The sequence below is a fragment of the Cavia porcellus genome, unplaced genomic scaffold, assembly GCF_034190915.1.
Source record: "Cavia porcellus strain 051 isolate PalLab524CR breed Dunkin Hartley unplaced genomic scaffold, mCavPor4.1 scaffold_11, whole genome shotgun sequence".
Classification (NCBI taxonomy): Eukaryota; Metazoa; Chordata; class Mammalia; order Rodentia; family Caviidae; genus Cavia; species Cavia porcellus.
Genome location: NW_026947494.1, coordinates 25,448,220 through 25,457,089, shown reverse-complemented (window position 1 = coordinate 25,457,089; position 8,870 = coordinate 25,448,220).

Below are 8,870 nucleotides of genomic sequence, written 5' to 3'. Positions count from 1 at the left end.
TCATAAAGCCACAAAAAATGATACTGGCTTCTTGTGGTAAATTAGAAAATGAGAACAAAAGGTAAATGATTTTCCAAAGTAGTCTTGATAAATACTTTGCCAAGAAAGAAAACTTGTGAATTCTTACTATTACTAAATTGCAATGTACAAAGTAAGTTTTATTTATACACATTTTCCTTACTTTGTCATTTATAGCTATTAACAGGAGAATCTAAGGTTTTGGGAAAACATTTAGTGATCACATAGCCATAATACTTTTTTGCATTAAATAATTTTTTTTTCATTTGGAAGAGATTCTTTGTTTTGCGTTTATTTGCACTTCTTTGCTCTTTGCAAACAGCAGAGGGTGGAGGGTTAGTGCATGTAGTTAACACATATTAATTCTTTTTACTTCTATTTCTGCACCTTTCCCTCCATCTTGAGTTCCCTTTCCTGTTTGCAGAGAATCTATCTCTCTATTTCATATTATATACCCTTTACTTTGCTTTTTAACCTCTTTATATTTTGGGCTTATGATATAAGGGAGTGAATGCAAACTAAGTTTCTATGTTCATTTTTGTGTTCTTACATTACAGTGCAAGCTGTAGTCTGTCTATATAGGAAATAAAGCCATGCAGTCAGCCTTCTTTTTGAAGACTATCTAACTTAGCATCTTCAAAGTATAAAAGTGTCAGAAAATACCGATACACTGTTTTTCATTCCAAGGAAATGATTGAGGATGCAATGAGATGAGGAGAGAGATGAGATGAGAAGTCCCACTCCTGAGGGCAGAGGAATAACGTTTCTGTACATAGACCAGAGTTCTCACATCAGCTTTCCCTTGCTGATTCTTCTCAGGACCGACCAAATAAATCAAATTCATTTTATGGATAAACTTAATGGGAATAAATAAGTAGGGGCTGCAGAATCCATTTTAGTGACCTGAAGTAAGGAAACAATTTCATTCGTTAGAGAAATCAGATACGTTTGAGAAAAAAAGAGGGCTAAAACTAGTTAACATTAAATAAGTTTTGAAATAATTCTTGATCAATAATTTGGGCATATTAATTTGGTAAAACTAAATAATTTAGTGTATTATTTAAAAATAGTTTTAAAAAGCAAAATTGTAATATGTGTTTTTCATTAAAGGAAAACTATTTTTAAAAATTAGTTCAGAGTCAATATCTAAACATTAAGAATTAATACAAACAAAATAATTATACGTGGCAGATATTTACATTCTTTTATCAGTTTATAAATTTTACTTGCTACTAATGGAATGCCACCTATTTCATATAGAGTACAATGGGAAAATTTTTTACATTTTCTTAAGATCTATAATAATAATAGAGTTAAATTTGAATCAGTGATACATTTAACATTGTTAATAATTTTAATTCTATTATTTATGCAAATCATAATGTTTTAAGTAAAATTTTTATCACAATAACTGATGTCCTTGTAAGTGTATGGCTTATATTATTAAAGGAAGAATAGCTCAGATATTATATTTTAAATTTCATTGTGTAAATATTTTATCTGAAATAAATTCACTTGTATGACTTGTTTTACTTTCAGTGGAACTTGCTTTAAAACTTAAGGCAACAAGTTCTCTTTTTGCTTCTTTAGTATCTATTGTCAAATTTACAACTTCAAAAGCGTAGAGCATTCCAAATTTATTCAATTCTTACATAGATTATAAAATTATCCAAATAACTAAAAAAGAGCACAAATGAGTGAGAGAACAGAAAAGAGAATTTTGACAACTGTATCTGCTCAATTTATAGAGGCAAAATATTTTCTCTTCTTGGGAAAAAATAGAGAATTATGTTATATTTACCATAAGTAATTCCAAGAGCATCTCTAGTATACAGATCTATTAATTTAGAGGAAAAAACCCCTCATTTTATCCTGACAATGAGTTACATCAAAACTTGCATTCTTATTTCAGCAAAGTAACAACAAAAATAATTGCATATTAGTATTTAATTTTTAAACTGATTTTCATTCATAATAATGTCAAGTGTATTACCTTTGATTGAACACATATTCAAATCTTTAGGGTATATTATGGGGATGAAAATAACTAAAAATTTAGAGTTAACTGATTTTATATTTAAAGCAACTGTCACTTATAAAAATCAATATTCTTCAAATTTCTGTAAAATTCTTATACTAATGAAATTAACTCACTTTAGCTATACCTTCATACCCAATGTATTTGTAAGATAATTTTACAGAAGAATGAGATATTAATTTGAAAGAAGAAGTATTTGATCTAAATGAAAATTCAAGTTTTACCTTGTGGTAAGTAAGGACATTTAAAAATTTTGCCCATTAAATTCTTGTTTTCCTCACAGACTTCTTAAATGAAATACCTATCTTTTGAAGTAAAACAGATGGTTTTTTAGCATATTTATGCCTTCTGGTTTTTATAACCCTGTATCACTATGGGCCTAAGAAGAAAGGTTAACTGTCAATAAAGATTGTGTGAATGTTACATGTTTGTAATATTTCATGAAAAACGGCAAGTTAGTCTTTAATTTTTTAATTTGTGATTTCATTTAATAAAGCTTACTGCTATCAAAGCTCATTAGAGCTCATGGCATTTCATTATAAAATGAAAAGAGAAGCTCAAAAGGTAACAAAGTTTTATGCCACCTAATCAATAAAGATGTGCCAAAGGGTTCAAAATATTCTGTATGAACTGCACGATTTGACCTTTACTTGCTATGTACTGTTCATACGATTTTGCTGCATAATTTACCCTTTCCTTCTGGCCCCTGGTGGCACTGGCAGCTTCAGGCTCTAGGAAGTTCAATGTTCTCCCATCAGCATAAGTTTTAATGATCTTTAGATTCCAGGGTGGCAAGTATCAATTTATTATTAGATTCTAATGATGCATTTATTACCACTTTGTATTTTGCTTTAAGGGAGGTATTGATTATTTTGTTCCTGGAAACAGACTGGCAGAGAGAGTTGGCTTGTCACTGGTTTCTTTCAGATTATAAGAAACTGTAGAAAGGAAACAATTTACCAATATAATATGTGGTGAAAATATTGATGGGTTTTTAAAAGAACATGTCAAGGTATTAGGTGAGTGATTCCCAGGAGAAATTATTTAGAATAAATATCAGAGTATGCTCTGATAGAGCTTCCTTATGCAACTGAAAAAAATTCTCAATATCAAAAACTGTTATGTAGAAATTAAAAAAAACCTTGAAGGAAACAGAAAGTGGAATTTTTCAAAGCAAAAGATTCCACTTCACAAGTAAGATCTCTCATTCTTCTCTACAAATCAGAGCATAATATCAAAATAAATGTTAAGGATCTCAGAAATACAAAATATTCTGAAACATTGAAAGACTTGAAATTACCTCTCAAGTCTTAAAATTGAAAGATATGTGTAGATATATAATAATAGAAAGTGGTAATGAAGTTTAAAATAGTCATTAGCTATTAACAAGCCATTGAGTATTCTAATAATTTTAATCATAGTTAAATCTTCAGGAGGAAAAAATGATATATAGCTATATATAACAGTGAATAGAAGGTTCTATTTCAAAGAAATATACATTTTAAGGAGACATCATCAAATCACTATGGTGACTTTTTGGTTAGAATTTTAAAAATTTTTCTTTCTTTTTTCCTATTTTTTCTTGATTTAATAAACAATATTTATAATCAGATCAAGCAGTTAGCTCTTTTGATAAAGCATAGATTAGAAAAAACATACCAAAGTTTGGTTTACCTGTATGTAACAATGGATTCAATTCCTCACACTTTGCTTTATCAATAACCTTCCTAATCTATCTTTGATGCTCTTCAAAGTTGTGAGATACTGACTCTTTACCTTAAATCTGGGCTGGCCTGACAAATAGTTTTGAGAAATAGAAGTGCTGTAACTTTATTTCCAACCTAGCACTCAAAAAGCCGTGTCTGTTTCTGTGTTTGTTTCATTTCTTGGACCTCAGCCTTTCCTTGAGGCCATGACGGGGTTGGCATATTGCAGGATGTGAGAGGCACATGAAGTGAAGAGGCAGTCAAACCCACAGATTTGAGAGAGGGAGCAGTCAAGATCAGTGGAGTGAACAACTTGATCCACAGCTCACCCCGGTCTTAGTACAGTCAAGATTAGAAAAGCCACACAAATTATCCAAAGCTTTGCAAAGAAGGATATGAGGCGAAGACATTGCTCTTGGGGCTGGTTTATTGCCGAGTTAGAGTGTAGTATCAGACAACCAAGACAGAAATTGATACTTGCCACAAAATGCTATCTTATAACTTATCTTTTTTAGTAAAAGAGAAATCTGAAATACATGGCACTGGTAATAGGTGGGGTTAGGAAAAGCTTGCAAAATATTAATGAAGGCTGGAAACTGTAATTGCTGCTTTGAAAAGTGATGATGCGTCTAACATCATCACAAAATAATTGACACAACTATTGCCTGCAGTAACTCAGAAGGTGGAAAATGTATCTAATGAACTTTTGGATTTGCTTAAGGAACTCTCTGGGCATAATGCTGAGAGTGTCAGCTGGATTTTCTTAATTGTATAGAGTATGTCACAAAAGTGATGAACTAAAGAAAAAGCCAGTCAGTTTCTATGCAAAATTTTAAGGGCATATGAGACGGCCGTACTTACAGACCATAAAATAAAATAATTTATCATTTTCAATTTTCCTAGTCAAGAAATGACTATCAAAATAATTCATAGTCATAGTCTCAGATCTTAGATTAAAACATCAGTATGGCTTAGGATTTTATGTTAAAGCCACTGAAAAAAATTACAAAACTGGCTTGCCCTCTCAGGTAAGGCTAAGGTGTGCTCCATCAGTGTTTGAAGAGCTCCAAATAATGTAATTAGGAAGAATTTGTTGAGTAGAGTCGATGAAATTTACAGGAATAGGCATCTCAGAATTTTTGGAGGAATAGTAGAAGCAAATTGTCATCAGCTTGTATGTCAAATGTATTGAGATACTTTTAAATGCAAACGTTTCACGGTAGCAACATTGAGTAAAGAGAATGTCAGTTGAGAGAATTATTTGGAGGTTATAACTAACCTCTTCAAAATGTAGAAGATAGATGGAAAAGGAAGAAGTTGTTAGGAATTGGAAATGTGGAAAATAATGAAACAGAGGCAGCCATTATAGGAGCACCAGGAAACTAGATTTGGGAACAGTCACTTCTTCCAGAGTCAGGGCACGTGAAAATCTGGCCCACTGCGCAGTTACAGAAATCTGAAGGTCCAAGGAATTCTGTATGTTCCATCTTTGTCCTTTTGAATGAAAAGTGAAGCAGAATTTTCCTTCCCTCATCCCATCATTGTATCCTGGGCAGTGACAGTAGGGTTCAAATTGACTTCTCTTTTTAGTTTGTAAGTCTCTCAATCAAAATGTGCCACCTCTGAAGTATACTGATAGATCGCAAGACTCTGAGGACAATACAATAATTGGAAAGAACTGGCTAACTTTGAAAAAGTGAGTGTAATTTTTATGTGGATGTAGTATCAAACTGGGGGCAGAAGGTGAAATCATAATAGATGTTAAACACTGCCACCAATTCTTCTCCTACTGAAAATTCTTGCTTTGTGCCATGAGTTCCTTTCATCCAGAAGTCAATTTCACTATTATTTGAGTCTTGGTGGACCTTGTGAGTTGCTTTTACAAACGAAACCCAATATCTAGTAGCTACCATACATTTGACCAACCAAAATTAGAAAGTTGAGCTAGCACAATTTATAACTGATAGTAGTTTTATGAGTGATACATGGGTCATAAGTGTTGTCAGCCGTCTTAGCATGTTATAGATGCTATAACAATAAACTGTAGACTGAGTGGCTTACAAGCAATAGAAACTCACAGTTACTGGAGTTTGAGTAACTGTAAGCTGCAGTATCTGTTTAAGGTCCACTTCCTTGTTTTTAGTTTTCTTGCAGTGACTTCACATGCTGAAGCCCTCTGGAGGTCCTTTGAAAGGGCGTTAATCCCATTACCGAAGAATCCACTTTCACTACCTGATCACTTTGCCAAGATCTTCATTTTCTGATGCTGTCATACTAATGGTTAGCATTTCAGCATACAGGTTCGGAGGACAGAGCATTAACACTTAATCTCTAGCTCAGCTAATCCCTAGATACGTGAGTAATGTTACGTACTTATTTCACATGTGAGTTTGGAGATACGAGTTGACATGGCACATTAACATTACAGTAACTGATAAAGGCTGCTGTGGCAATTTTCACTGATTCGTTCAAACTGGATATTGAAAATTTCAAGTTAGGTTTATTAGAAGAGGGTTAGAAATTAGATAAATTAACTTTCTTTTAAAAAAAAAAGGAGAGAATTACATTCTTCAGGTTAGAAAATCATGGTTAATGGTTTTCCATTGTTGTTGTGCAGAATGCAGGTGACATTGATTCTTTTTCTATTTTGAATTCTGTCGGGTTACTTGGATGAGAAGAATAGAAGAGAGGTAGATACCTCTGGGGAATTACGTTGGTAACCAAGCAAGAAAGACACAGAGATAGCAGGGAGCTGCCACTGTGATGGGTGCCATGGAGACTTTAATACCAAACACTGACACTCTGTTTACAAGACCTGGGACTGTTGACAGGTGAGAGCAGAATTTTTCATTTATTCTGCCTCTTAATAGAAAGGTTAGAGAATTAAAATATAAGAGATAAACCTACTTTTCCACAACAAGATTATTCATAGCTATTATATGGAAAAAATTTTTTAAATTTTTTCTGAATCAGGTAGGTTTGGAAAACATTACATTAAACATAGTTATTTTTGTCTTTCAATTACAAAACTTCTTAGCATACAGATTGTACCATTAGGCTACAAAAGGAGTATATAGTATATAATGCTCTCCAACTTTATTAAGCTCTGAGAGCCTTTTTTTTCTTAAAGTCACTTAGCAGGGTTATATTTTTCTTAAACATACTAAGGGAGGCCCTAGTTCATGATTTGTAAAATGTGTAATTTTCAATTCCAATTTTAAAGTTCTAATTTTTTAAAATAAAGATAGCCTTCTTATCAATGTTTAATGATCATGTTTTCTTGAATTAAGAATGTGTAACCTAGTGAAAAAGCATGGCATTATTTTAGACACTCAACGTATTTTCAGTTCTAAGATTCTGTAATATGATGCCACGTTTAAAGACTTGTATTTAATGATAGGTCAATAATAGGGACAATGATTTTTTATTTTTCATTTTATTTACTTATTTTTTGGTATTGGGTACCAGACTGACAACCTTGCGTTTGTCAGGTAGATGCTTATTCTACTGAGCTAAATCCCCAGCCTGCCAGCAATTTGTAAAAACATCTGTCTCTTAAAGATACTGTGTGTCAGGCACTGTGAAGCCTGCTTGAGCTGATGAGTTCTTACTGTCCAATCACTACTCAGAAAAACCCTGAGTTTAATAAAGTTATGCCATTACATTATTGTATATACCATTATTGTAAAATAGCATTATTTGGGTTTTCTCAGGTTTTTGATGTGGGAATTCACAGCTCTAACCTAACCTCTTAGGACTGCTTTCATTGGGTACAATAAGTTCCAATATGTTGCTTTGGTACCATTGTTTGGTTTTAGGGACCAATTTTTTCCTTGATTTTTTTAGGAACTCTTTGATTATTCAATGGAGTATTACTTAATTTCCATCTGTTTGCATAATTTCTTTAGTTTCTTTTGCTATTGATATCTAGTTTCATTGCACTATGTGTGATAATATGCAGGGGATAATTTTAATTTTTTGGCACTTGCTTAAGAATATTTTATGAGTCAGCATGTGGTTTATTTAGGAGAAAGTTTCATATGTATTCTCTTGTTAGGGTGAACAACATAAATAGATATCTAAATGACGACCATTTGTTTGACAGTTTGGTTCATTTGTGGTACTTCCTCATTGAATTTTGTCTAGTTAATCTATTTTTGACAGTGGTTTATTGAGTCATTTCACTGTAATTTTGTTGATGTATATTTCATCTTTGATGTGCCGTAGCGCTTCGGCTATGAAGGTAGGCATGCTGGTGTTTGGGAAGTACGGATTTATAATTATTATCTCTGGCCATTGAAAAGCTTCTTCAACCAATAATCAGTCATCTTTGTATTTTCTGATCAGTTGCTTAAAGTTTACTTTGTCTAAAAATGTGTTAGCAATTCCTTGTTATTTTTTGGGTTCTTAATGCATGGAATATTGTTTTCCATCTTTTTTTAGTCTGAGATTATTTTTTCTCATTAAAAGCGCTTTCGTAGGCAGCATATCATTGGAATTTGTTTCTTCATACATTCTGCGAATCTGTGTCTTTTGATTAGAGAATTTAGACAATTCACTTTGGCAGTTATTTTTGAAATATAAAGACTTATTCCTGTCATTGCATCATTTTCTTGTTGCTGATGATTTTTCCTGCTTCCTAACTGGTGTCTGGACACATAAAACTTCTTGGATCGCAAACTCATATTCATCATGTTTGTAAATTTTAAGACCAATATTTTTAAATTTTTAAACTTCTAATTTGTCTATTCTTCTTTGTGTGCTGCAATTTCACATATACTAAGCACTTCCTGTTTTCTCTCAGATTGCTGTATTTCTGTGCATTTATTTTTTCTGGAATTTAACTTTATGAAGATCCTTTGACTATATCTTCTGATCCTCTCTTCTGCTTTGTGCAAATTCGGCCATTAATTTCATACAATCCATATTTCATTGTCATGTTACAGCTTTCATGTTCAGAGTATGGATTTGGTCTTTCGTGTCACATCCATGTGCACTTAACTTATAAACAAGAATTATAAATAAATATATATAATCTTAATATTTTGATATTTCCAATTCTATGTACTTAAGATTTGATATTACTTATTTTCTCAATGTTGGTCACA